The following is a 13,162-nucleotide window of genomic DNA, read 5'->3' as shown; positions in this document are numbered from 1 at the left end:
TTAGACATAATAGTCCTGGCACCTGCCATGCATTGGTCAGTAGGTCTTAATCACTGGCCATCCCCCACCTCCTTATTTCGCTTCTCCCATCAATGGTCTAAAGGTAGCCATATCCACACCCTTCCTGATAGTAGGCATTTCCTATAAAGCCTGTACCTATAATACTGATTTTATCCACTCTATACACCAAGGGCGGGCAGGAAATATCAATTTCATGCACAGCTCCGTTCTCACCAACAAAATTAGAACGAATTGGAACAATAAAAATGAATTTCTGTTTCTTGGATAATTTACCCATAGAGCCTTTTTCCTCCGGGTTACCAAAAATCACCAGTGCAATGCTTACTTTTATTTCTCTGCCATTAGTTCGGATAAAGCCTTACCCACTTCTTGCCAGAAGAGCTGAATAACGTGCAACTGCATAAATATGTGCAAGTCATCTGCCATCTCAAGACCGCATTTGCAACACCTGTTCACTGCTTGATTTCCAAACCTCGACATCCTTTTTGGAGTCCAGTAAGCTCTATGCAATGTGAACAGATGATTCTTCTTTAGAGATGCAGATGTAATTTTTTATACAAAGTATACCTTGATACTTGCCAGAAGTGTATTAGCTTCAGCATTGGCAGGTATCTTCAGATCTCCTCTGGCAGGATAGAGCTCCACTGATATCCTCCAGTGTCGTCCAGTACCATTTCACCTCCTCTTTATTTATGGGGGAGTAGTTGATACTCCAAAACAGCATCACTCCTGCTGCTCTGTCCCATTCCACATGTCCAGCTAGCCAACTGATGGCATTTAGAACCGTACAGCCCATCCTCTGTTATCAGTGACATATCTTCCCAGGATAGCAACTTTCTTCCCCCCCATTGCTATGCTTGGCTGTTATGCCTCTCTACTCAGTTCTCCTGCAGAGCTTTTTCTCTGTGATTCAAACCTCTCTATAGGCCTAGATAAAACGGCTCTCTGCCCCCTGCAACTTCCTAAATCACTCTGTTTTAAATGATAACTGGATCGCATTAAAAAGGAAGGTAAACTTGAGTAGTACCAACATCTTTATAATGTTTGATCTCTCTAGGATTGTTAATGGAAGACTCACCCATGTTTTTAACAGTCTTTTAGTCTCATAGTTTTAGTGAAGGTACCTTGTGCCATACTGTCCATCTATTGCACTACTTGTACAATAAGTACCTTATCTCTCTCTTTAATAAGGGTCTGTTGCACAGGATTTTCCAAACCATAATTTCTGTTTTTGTGTATTCACCAGATAGCCAGAAAGCTCATCAAAGTTCTCCATTATTTGCTGTATAATGGGGTGCAAGCATGCCAGGTTTGAAGTGTAAGCAATCAGGTTGTCTGCATATAGTGCAAACCTCCTCTCCCATCCATTACATTCAAAATTCTCAATGCCTGGGTTCTCCCTCGTCCTTTTTTCCAAAGGCTGTACCTACAGGTCAAACAACAATGGCGACAACTGGCACCCCTCCTGGGTACCTCTTCTTATTTTAACCTGTCTAGTCAGCCTCCCATTTAAAGTAATTCTAGCCACGGGCTCTCTGTATAGTGACTGGATTGCTCTGGAAATTTCTCACCCAGATCATTAAGCTTGAACACTGTATTTAAATACGGCCAACTCACTCTGTCAAAAGCCTTAGCGGCATCAAATGTTAACATAGCTGAATGTAGCTTCCATACTGTTGCCATATCTACTATCCCCTCCAGCCAGTGTGTCAGCTCATTCTTTCTTCCATCCCCTAATGAAACACTTTTGGTCCTCGTGCACTACACCTTTCAATCACTATGTCCAATCTCTTTGCTAAACTACACGTGTAGATTTAATAATCATAGTTTACCAAAATGATTGGCCAGTAGGATTCACAGAGTTTTGGGTCTTTATGAGATTTTAAAATCACATTTATTATGGCTTCATCCCATGATTGCGGGGGTACTTCCTCTCGAACAAATATTTTCCACTAATCTAATAAAAACTTGGAGTATGGTATCCTCCAAAATGATGTACAACTCATTAGAGAGGCCATTGGGGCCTGATGCCTTACCCTTTTTTAATTATCTCAATGCTGCCCTAATGACTTATCTCCTGATTTAAAGTAATTTTCAGGTCAGTCCTAAGCTTCCGAAGTGAGGTCTCCCTTAACCAGTCTTCTTTTTGACCTTTCAACACCTTTAGCTCCTCAGTATATATTCTTGGTAAAAGGTAACAAAGGCATGTTCTATATCTCCCTCATTGGTACACCATCTACCTGTAACTTTATCTTCTATCCTCCTAATCAAGCTCTTTTTATAGCCCACATTTGCTTCCCAGGCTTGGTCACTCTGCACCATTACCCAGACTCGATGTGAGCTAATTTGCTGACTTCCCATTTATTACTCCATATGTCCTACATACATTCTGATAGTTCACCCATTGCTTCTTGGAGTCTGTTGTTAATAAAAACCAATTCTGGCACCCCACCTTGAGACTTCCTTGTCACTAACTGAAACCTAGTAATTATACCCTCAAAATCTCAAAGTTTACACCAGAGCTCTTTGTTCTTGCGTACAGCTGCACTTATAATTCTCCCTCTAATGAATGACTTAAAGAGTGCCAAACTATATGGATGGGAACCAATCCTTCATTAATCTCAAAATACCCGTGTTTCCAACATCAGCGGTTCAACCACTGTCTGTTCAGGTGGTAACTTCCCATTTAAAGTCCATCTTGGAGGATCTAATCCCTTACCCAGGGACAAATGTAGCCTGACAGCTGAGTGGTCTGATAAATACTTAGGTAGATGAATCACTTCCCACAGTTTGCTTGTAATTCCACCTTCAGTCAGAAAAAAGTAAATCCTGGAAAAGTGGCTATATTTCTGATTATGAAAAGTACATTCCTTCACACTTCTGGCTCTTTGTCTCCAAACATCTCACAGGTCCAGGTTCTTAATCATGACCCTCACTTGTGCTTGCATCTTTGTGGAGTTAGCTGTTTTCCTTGCAGTGCATGTATCCAGTATGGGATCAAGCAGTACATTAAAATCTCACTCTATTATTATCAGTACTGTAACTTCTAGCAGGTGACAATATGAAACCTGGAGGGGACTTGTGTCATCTATATTGGGGCAATAAAGGCAGACTATACCTTGCTGGGAACCATGAATCAAAATCTTGGCTATTAACTAAGCCCCTCGCTATCAGCTATATACTCTCCTAAAGTCATGTGAACAGAGGTTTTAATCAGTAAGGCCACCCCTTTCACACAGCACGACTGGTCCATGCAAGCAAACTCCCTAATCCATCTTTGCACACTCAACAATTCCTCACACTCCTTCATCAAATGTGTCTATTTCAATAATCCAATCTGTGCTTCTGATTTCTTGAAATACTCTACTCTAAGTGCTAATTCCCACCCTGATCCTATTTATGTTCCAGGACAGAACCCGTAGGTAGTGTTTCCTATTAGTAACTATGTTACTAATAGGGTTTCGTCTTGCTTACCTTGCTACACAGGTATATAAAATGTCTTCCTCAATGCTTCACCAACTACAATCTACTCTTATGCTTTCCTTCACAACCTGATGCAAATGAGATCTATTTTTCTTTTATTTTCTCCCTAATGCTCCCTACCCTGGGCCACACCATCCCAACACACACAGCCTACCCCAATACTGTATCCACCCTACCCTGGGAAACCTTCCATAGTTTCCTCAAGGGTATTCCCATGATACCCATTCAAGCCCCTCGTCTAGTGTGAATCTAATGCTTAGGAGACTTTATTTGTTTAATTAAACTCTCAGCCTCCCTTGGCTCTTTTAAATTATGCATTGTTACTCCTCACTATTTGGAGGATGGCATGAAATCTGAGCTGGGCAGTACCTCACTGTTCCCTTAACTCTTTTATATGCTTCCCTAGCTCCCTCTGTCGGTCCTGAGTGGCTCTTGAAATATCTGATCTAATACTGAAGGAGATATCATCTGCCTTCAAATGAGCTGCTTTCAGAGCTGGTGACAGAATCTGCTCTTTAAGGAAGTATGTCTTAAAGTTAACCGGAATCTTCCTTAATCTCTTCCTATTCCAATTCCTCCTAAACGGGAAACGTCCTCAACGACTCTGGAAGAACGATGCCGTGAACAACGCAAGGGTAACCACGCTTGCGTGAGCAACAACTCCCTTTTTCTCTGCCTTAACCACACATGTGCTGAACATCACATATGCATGTTTAAGGCAGCGTGAATTGAGAGAGGACGCGGTCAGCTAAGTAGGGTTGAGGGGCAGTTTTTAGGGGTGGGGTGGATTAAAGGCTGGGGTTGGGGGGTTTTGTTTTTGTGGGTGGTGTGGTCAGGGTAGTTTTGGTTTTAGGGGTGGGGTGGTTGGGGTAGTTTTGTTTTTAGGGTTGGGGGATTGGGGTAGTTTTGTATTTAGTGGCGGGGCGGGTAGTTCTATTTTTAGGGGGCAGGGTGTCAGGGTAATTCTGTTTTTAGGGATGGGGTTGGGTTAGTTCTGTTTTTAGGGGTGGGGTGGGGGGTCAGAGTAGTTCTGTTTTTAGGGGCGGATGGGGGGGTCAGGGTACTTTTGTTTTTAGGGGTTGGGGTAGTTTTGTTTTTATGGGTGGGGTGGGGGGATCGGGGTAGTATTGTTTTTAGATGCGGGTAGTTTTGTTTTTAGAGGCAAGGTGTGAGGGATCGGGTAGTTTTGTTTTTAGGGACAGGGTGAGGAGTTGAGGCAGTATGGTTTTTAGGATCAGGCTGAGGGGGTGGGGTAGTTTTGTTTTTAGGGGCGGGATGGGGGGTCAGGGGGGTTGGGTAGTTTTGTTTTTATGGGTAGGGGTCGGCTGTTTTTAGGGCGGGTGGGGGTCGGGAAGGTTTTAGGGCTTAGGGTGGATGGGGGATGTTGGGGTACTATTGTTTTTAGGGGCAGGGGTTGGGGGGGTCAGTAGTTTTAGTATTAGGGGTGTGGGTACTCCTGGGCCTTAGGGCAGGTGCGGGTGGCATGCTAGAACCACTCATGCCATTTCCACACATGCTTTTACTAGGCATGCTTTTACAACAAAAAATTGTTGTAAAGGCATGCATGCTAAAGGCATTTGTGGTAACAGCGCTGTCGTTGTTCTGACCACATTGTTCCGGCATGCGTGGTTTTCGCATTAGTTGTTCCATCATACATTCCTCCTAAACGGGTCTTAATGTTCTCTCTGTATGTCGACGGTGAGGTCATCAGGGGTTATGGATAGAATAGACTTTTTGATTAAATTAATCACAAACCCTCTCAAATCATTGTTTTTGACACCTTCTGGGATATTCAACAGCCTTAGATTGTTACGCCTAGCATTGTTCTCCAAAGTCTCCAATTCTTCTCGCATCTGCTTCTTGCTTGCTCTCAATATCCAATCTCCTCACCATTAACCTCAACTTTACCCCTTAATTCCTCCAGGGAGTCCCCCAAGACATTCACCCTTTGCATTATCTTTCCGTTCCAAAGCCCCACAGATGCCCTGAATGCCCTTCTGTTTTTCTCTGAGATTACAAGTTGTAACTTGACCTCTTCCATTAATTTGGTCAACATTATCTCAACCCCAACTTGTACTGTTGGGAGCAAAGGGCAAACCAGCCGTTCCACTAGGACTTTGAGCTCCTCTTTCTTGATTAGGCTCTAAACGCTTTTCTGCCTGTGCTTGAAATCTGTTCTCTCCAGGCACTCCTGCTGTAAACCTCTTCCCCTCCACCTGCCTCCATACTGTCTACTCTGATGTATACCTCCTTTGCAGACTGAACCCTGAAGAGCGACGTCAGTGAGGGAGTGATTTTACTACTGTGTAGTAGTCTTGATCTCCCACCTTTCCTGAAGTTATTCTAATTGGTCTTTTCCCACTTTCGTCTAGAGGGTGTGCAAAATGAACTGGGACTGACTCCTAGGATTAAATAGTATTAAAAGTGGTGGTACTAGTAGCCGTGATACTGACAGTTAGTGGTGTGGTGGTGGCTACTAACATTTGTTTTACTCCCAACCTCCTTGAACTACCCAGTGGGGTTGGCAAGATCTCTTCCCTTGTTTTCCCATTTCTTAGCAACTAACTCCTCACACCACATAACATGCCACCCTCCCTACCAGAAGGTACTAACCTCCTTTCTTTAGTTTTTTTTATTGTTTACCAGGGGTCACTCCAAGTCTTTGTCACTACTGCCTGTTGCGCCGGACCTCCTCACTGAATACATGTGCCTGCTGGGGTTTTCCTATCTCCCCTCTATTGATAAACTCCTCAGCATCAATGCATCCACAAGCAGCTGCCAGCATGTGCTGATGCTCCCTGCCTAGCCCCAGAGGGGAATCTGAGATGAGGCCCAACATTCTCTGCAAAGTCCTACTGCCGTCACCATCCAAACTGCCATGCAGCCACACGTCTCCGCTGGAGATTTCTGCCTGATTTCCACTGCACTTTCCTCACACTTAAGTACACCCCTAGGCGTCTCCTCCAGGTTCAAAATCACAGGTAAGCCCTACACACCCATACTCTGTCTCCTGCTTCATAACTACAATGCACTAGAGAAGAGCTCCCGGCCAACTTCTTCAGCTAGCCACTATGTTCTCCACATTGTGAAGTCTCACTTCTAATCATTAGTAAGCTTCCCTGTGATTTGGATTGCTGTGGTAGTAACATTGTTAGCTGTGGTCTTGCCCCTCCCAAATAAATGCACTTGCACACTTTTGTAACTGCTCAAAGAAATTACTGTTTATCCAGATCAGTAAAACTTAAAAATGATATGGGAGACGTAGTAGTATATCCACTTTAATTGTGTTTATTCTTCCCATCCATGATAGAAATATGGATGACCACCACATGAGGCCATTCATGAGTATTTCCAGTAGCATTCGGAAGTTCATTCTAAATAGATCACTAGCCTCTGGTGTAATCTTCACCTCAGGATACCTAATATGACCACAGAATACCTAATATGACCTTTTGCCAACCTAAAGCAGCCTCTTGCAATTTTCCCACCTCATCTTTGGATAGTGACAGATTCAAAATTTCTGAGTTTCCTTTGTTTGTTTTGTAGCCTACCGCCACCTCAAATATTTTCAGGTGTTGGGTTTATGCTAGGAGCAACTGACCTGGTGTTCAAAGCACAGAAAGCATGTTGTCCACATAAATAATAATTTTATCTTTGTCCGAACCAGATTTTATCCCTTTAACCTGCTTAACACATAGAGCAGTGGGGATAAAGGGCACCCCTGCCATGTGCTGCATCCTAACTCAATACCCTGTGGCAGCCCTCAATTTATGGATATTCCTGCAAGTGGTTTTCTATAGTTAGCCATGATCATATTCAATTATTGTTGTCCCATTCCTACCCATTCATGCACCATCTTTAAGAAGGACCAATCCTCTTTGATGGGGTGCTTTCTCCTTTCTCTGAACAGTAATTTAATAAAACGGTCAGTTTGGACACATGCTTACTACAGTATTCTCAGAAAAGTTTCAGAAACCTGCTGGGCATGGGGCTTTATTGTGTTTCAATTGGACTATCACTGCATTAACCTCCTTTTCACTAATTGGTGCTTCTAAGCGTCCCCGCATCAGAGCTGAAAGTTGCAGCAGATGTGTGGGTCCAGATATTCCTTTTCTTATGCTGGGGAGAAGGTTTTGTTTGTGTAGAGGGACTTGTAAAAATCATGGAAGTCTGCAAGCTTGTTACTTTCTTTTATGATAGTGTTGCCTCTCCGTCAGTGAATTTGTTTGACAAACTACTTTTCTCTGTGACCATGTAGTAGTCGTTCTAAATGTGCGCCCATCTTATCACCCATCACATGCATTTGTCTTTTTAAATGTAAACCCATTAGCTCTGCTTTATTGGTGTAAGCCATATGTAGCTGACCTCTAATCCTTAGTAGTTTGTGTTTGAATGTTAATAAGGGTTTTGTCCTAGAGGCAGTTTCAGCATGTCTCAATTCTCTTTCTACGCCCAAGGTTTTGTTCACTCGTATTTTTTTAGGTGGTTCACAAAAGCAAAACATCTTTCCCTAATTATTGCCTTAAAGGCGTCCTAGATTGTGGGATACGATTTATCATCTGATCCATTCTCTTTAAAATAGTCCTTAATTTGTCTGGAGATCCTCACTATACAGTCGATCTCACATGAGTGGCAGATGTAATTTCGATAGTGGTTGTTGTATTGATAAGTAAGAATTCTACACGGACAGGGTGTAGTGATATTTGTGTTTTGAACACTGACTCTGTGCCGCACCACTTTGCACTTGGCTTAGCTGTCCACCGTAACATTAGAAGTCACAAGTTACAGACTCCATTTTGTATTCAGCTTAGCCATAGCTTCACCGCCACGTTAAAAGTGCGATTATCTTTCCATACAAAACATGTTATGCAAAGTGTTTTCTATTCTATGTGTCTGCTTGTTCTTATCTCACCAAAGGGTTAGGACATAACCTGGAGGAGTCAGTCAGTCAGCACGATAAGGATGTACTAGAATGATGTTTATGGTTCAGCAGGGAACGGCTTAGACTTGGAAGAGACACCTTGGGAAACTGGCCAGTTCCAAACTGCTTCTTTCAACCCTGACCTAAAATAGCCAGCATTTTTTAATACTTTTTGCGGAGCGGGAGGGTTTTTTCCAGAAATCTCATTCCTCGTTTGTTTAAGGTATTTAAGAAACCCAGATTAACAGTGGGAGATTCAGAGACCTCAATCAGGATTGAGACGTCGAATGCCTGATATATTTTCCGAGAGAGTAGATCTCTCTCTTTCTTGTTGAGGTCGAACCAGGATCAATGACTTGCTGGCAGGAGAAAGGTGAAGCACCAGACAGGCCATACGGTGATGCATTTTTATTAATTATTTGCTTTGCATTGTGTATGAATATAAATATCAATGTAGGTGTTTGTATCTTTGCGTGTATATATTTGCTGTTTATAAGATTGAAGATTCTTTGTACATGTTCTTACTTCATTGTTGCACATTTTAAAAGTACACTTTTGGTTATATTGACCTTCCTTCTCGAGCCTTGCAAAAAGATATAATAAATGTCTTCTTTAAACTAACAAGTGCATTCCAGAGAATCTGTTTGACTCCTCTCAGTGTGTGTATTTTGGCTCGGTCATCAGTAAAGCAAAACCCAGGGGCCTGTTCAGACACTGCGATTGACCGGACCTCCTCTGCAGTTGTCTCAGAGACTAGAGAGTTACTCACCAGAATATATTAGATACAAGATTATATTTGATGGAAATGAGAGTGAAATGTATTTGTTAGATGTAAGTCTCTTCATTCATCACGGAACCCCAGTTCCTCCATCTTTTTCTTTTCACATGCTGAAATTGCACCCCTCACTAGTTTACCTCTTTGTGTCTTATCTAGTACAGGATCAAGCACTTTTTTAAGACCCCCACTAGTATAACCTCTTTCCTTGCAAAGTTTGCAAGTGTTGATAAACGCATACTTGAAAATGTGTCCTGCACTACATTGGGTGTATATATAGTTGCTCCTGTGATGTATATTTCACTAAGTTGCCCCCTAAGAAGGAGATATCAGTTTTTTAAATACCACTACCCCATTGTGTTTCGTGTTGTCTGATGCATAATACGCCATATGATATGCCCTATCTCTCCTTCAATGTTGATCAGAACATGACAAGTGAGTTTTCTGCATCCCTATCACAATTGCTGTACAGCTGCTCTCAGATATCACCAGACTGCCTTTATTTTAAACAGCAGATTTAGACCTCTCACAACTGAGGTCTAAATCAAAAAATGAGAAGAGTTGTAATTTTCATTTTTTGGTTTGGTCCAGATACCTTTTATGCCCCCTTTCAGTGATGACGCTAAGATTTCTCAATTTCTCCCATGTCACTGCTGCCTCTACAGTCATGATGTCTGCGAGCACTCTGAACCACCTTCCCTCCCAATTTAACTACTTTGTAAGAACTCACAATGTATTATCTCTTATCATATGAGCCACCTGGAGGATCTCTTCTTTCCCACCTCATCCTCATAATAGCATATAGGGTATTCCCTATTGGAAAAAGGATGCTTGAAGGAGCCTCTTTCTCATCACGTTCCTCTCAAAGCATACTTTTCCATTGCTCGTTTCCTTGTGCTGTAGCCCCATCTGTTGCACAGGCATGAAGTGTCCATATTCAATCTACTCTTCTAAGCAAGATCTCTAATTGGTGTGTCTACATTGTTTTAATGGCTTTTTTTCTGAGTCTTTTCTGTATTTTAGTTCAACACTCAATAGTCACAAAGTAACATTGCACCATCGGCACAGCTGCTCTGCTTTGCTTCAGACTGAGAGGGAACAAAACTAAAGAAAGCGATGAATGCTCCACTGTTAGTCTGAGTAATGAATTTATTAAGGCACTTCCCAGGCTTTTAAATACAAAGTTGCAAAAATAATAACGTGAGCTCTTAATTTGAATACAGCGCCACATGTGCAGCTACTAATTAATCACAGCAATTGGATAATAATCAGAGAAAATGCAATACATCAACAATGAATACATATGCAGTGGCTACGTATATTTATGCATGCACAAAGTAAAGCTAGATATTAGGAATTAAAAATGCATTACAGTGGGGATTGAATCGAACATCATCCTTGTCTGCCAATGTCAAGCTGTGGAACCCATGACAGCTGAGACAAGAGAAACCACCCCAACGGGATTATTCTGAGCAGCGTCCACTCTCAGACATGAGTTCCTTCTAATCCAGGGACAAAGTTCCCCACCTTCTATAACTTAAACAAACTTAAGAGGAAGGTTCTAGAAACCCCCCCTCCCAACGAGTAAGTGGTAAAATTCAAGCACGGGCCATACTGGGTCAGTGTTGAAAAAACACACAAGAGATTGGCCAGGTCCCAAGCTTTCTTTCCAAGACCGAGCTGTACCCTTCCCTGCCATAAACATTCTCATTTCTCATCCTTCAACATTCTTTTCAGTGTTGCATCCCCCATGTTATGTTCTCTTCCCTGGTGAGACAAGTGAAAACACGTTAACAAGCTGTGAGTGGAAAAATACCTGCGCCACCAATGTGACAGCATTTGAAGCTAAACTAAGCACAAAATGGAGTCAGTGGTCAAGATAGAGTCTGTGGTTAAATACAGATAGCATTACACTCCACCCTTTGACCAGTGACTTCCATAACATACTAGTTTAAAAGTAACCCTTTTTGGTTTAAAAAGTGTAAATAGATTAGGTATGCATTGTTCACAGCAACATAGCGTGATTATACTACAAATCACTATGAGTATCTCGACTAAAATATTGCGTAATTGCCCCAAATCAGGTAACCATTTCAATAACCAGTCCCACCACCCTTGGTTCACATCTTGTTTTACTCCTTTTACCATTTCATGTAAGGTGTCAATATGAAACTGAATAGATTTAGAGTGGTCTGATATGTTAAAACAGCACATGCCCTCAAATTCTGAGCGACCATGATCGTGCTTTAACAGTTAGTGGCGGCTGTTTTGAACTGCAGTTTTTCTAGTACCTCGTATATCTAGCAATAACTCAGCTAAAGCAATGGCCGTATGATTGATGTTCTTTACCATTAAACATGCTTACTTGTTAAAAACTTGAGTATTATAAATAGCTAATCCTGGAACTCCAACTATAGAAATGCTTAAACTCACATATTCTGATTTAGATAAAAACTGAATGTCAGAGTCACAGTCTTCGCTTAATTGAACTGTTTCCATTGGATAGCGAGTATGTACAGAGTGAAATGGAAACATCATGAGTCCTAATTGTGTAAAAGCACATGGTGCACCAGGTATATTAACAGGAATGTATGTAAAAGTGGTATTTCCACAAGAGAACAAACATCCCATTGGTAGTTTGACTTGCTTGATGTGAATAGTAGTGGTCAAATTGTAGAGACAAGGCATGCTATTATCTATATTCTTACAACGTTTATTGTTTCTATGCTGACACAGGATCTCTTGAGGAGACCCCGTTGTTGCCTCTATGCGCACTTGTGCACATTTTCCGATTTTGTGAGAATCACAAGTTAAGTTGTAACAAACATCATCGGTGGTAATATTGTAAGTAATAAACCTGGTTCGGACTGTCCCATTTTTCAACCGTTACCTCTTGGCAAAACCTGAAATACTCATAGAGTGAAAAGTAAGACAACACGTCCCTTTCTTGTACTGCTCTATCTTTGTTGGTGGCATTAAAGATCTGCAGTAAAACAGTAGCAGGGGTTTGAATTATGGCAAGGCAGATAGATATGACATCAACAGTACCTTGCAGGTTGGACATGCAAAAGTCTGATCTGTTGAGTACGAATCGTGCCAGATGAGTCCAAACATATTCGGTCAAGTGCAGTAAAGGTGTTGATCATTTCAGAGCTGGGGGCCTTCGGTCCCTCCCGACTGCACAAGCACACGTCCAAAGGGAGACCACGTAGAACAGCTAGCAGACAGACTCCTCGTAGTATGATCTGTAAAAGAGACAAGTATGATCATTCTCGCAAATAACATTTATCCGCCAGCACATATTCCCATCTCCCTTTTCCTGAGTTTCATGTATAGCAGGATGTTGTCATTGCACTTTGTTATGATTTCTGGTGGTTCCGGAGGATGATTTGGGGATTCTACCCACACCTTAGCACCAGGGTGTTTGCCAGTTGAGCCAAAACCTTACACCCCATAAACTGTAAGAAGGGCTGGGGCAATTTCCCTTTCACTATTCTTCCACACGCTGGGATTATTATAATTTGCACAATTCTGTCTCCAGGTTGTATTATCAAGTCAGTGTCTACACTATTCAGGAGAATAGTTTTGATTTCTCCTTGGTAGTCTGCATCACTCACTCCCCCCAAGACATGAATACCTCTGAGTGCCAACCCAGATCTGGCAGCAGTCAATCCAAAATGCTCCGGGGGAATCTGTATTCCAACACCTGTTTCAAAGAGTGCCAGGTCTCTTGGTTTCATTGTGTAGGCTTTTAAGGCATGTAGATCAAGACCTGTAGATTCTGGTGTGGCTTGGTAAGGAGCTAAGGCTCCTGGTTTTATATCTCAATACATGTGGGTGTTAGTCGCTACATGGAGTTGTATCTGTAATGCTGGGGTTACCATTTGCATTAAAAGGGTCTCTGCATTTGTCAAATGTCTGTTATTCAAAATTTGGAGTGCTTAATTTAAATGCTTTCTTCA

The 13,162-nt window shown here is 42.0% G+C and overlaps 1 protein-coding gene across 14 annotated transcripts in view; it reads right to left on the bottom strand.

The window, feature by feature from the left end:
- Positions 1–13,162, bottom strand: part of TANK (TRAF family member associated NFKB activator) — a 549,717-nt gene that overhangs the window by 494,205 nt on the left and 42,350 nt on the right. For all 14 annotated transcript variants that reach the window (XM_069224232.1, XM_069224234.1, XM_069224233.1 and 11 more), the window contains one exon: positions 12,249–12,445. The gene's annotated coding sequence lies outside the window, so the exon portion shown is untranslated. The remainder of the gene's footprint in view (positions 1–12,248; positions 12,446–13,162) is intronic.

This window comes from Pleurodeles waltl, chromosome 3_1 (assembly GCF_031143425.1).
Source record: "Pleurodeles waltl isolate 20211129_DDA chromosome 3_1, aPleWal1.hap1.20221129, whole genome shotgun sequence".
NCBI lineage: Eukaryota > Metazoa > Chordata > Amphibia > Caudata > Salamandridae > Pleurodeles > Pleurodeles waltl.
Note: the sequence above shows the minus strand (reverse complement) of the source record. Positions and strands in the feature narration are given on the sequence as shown.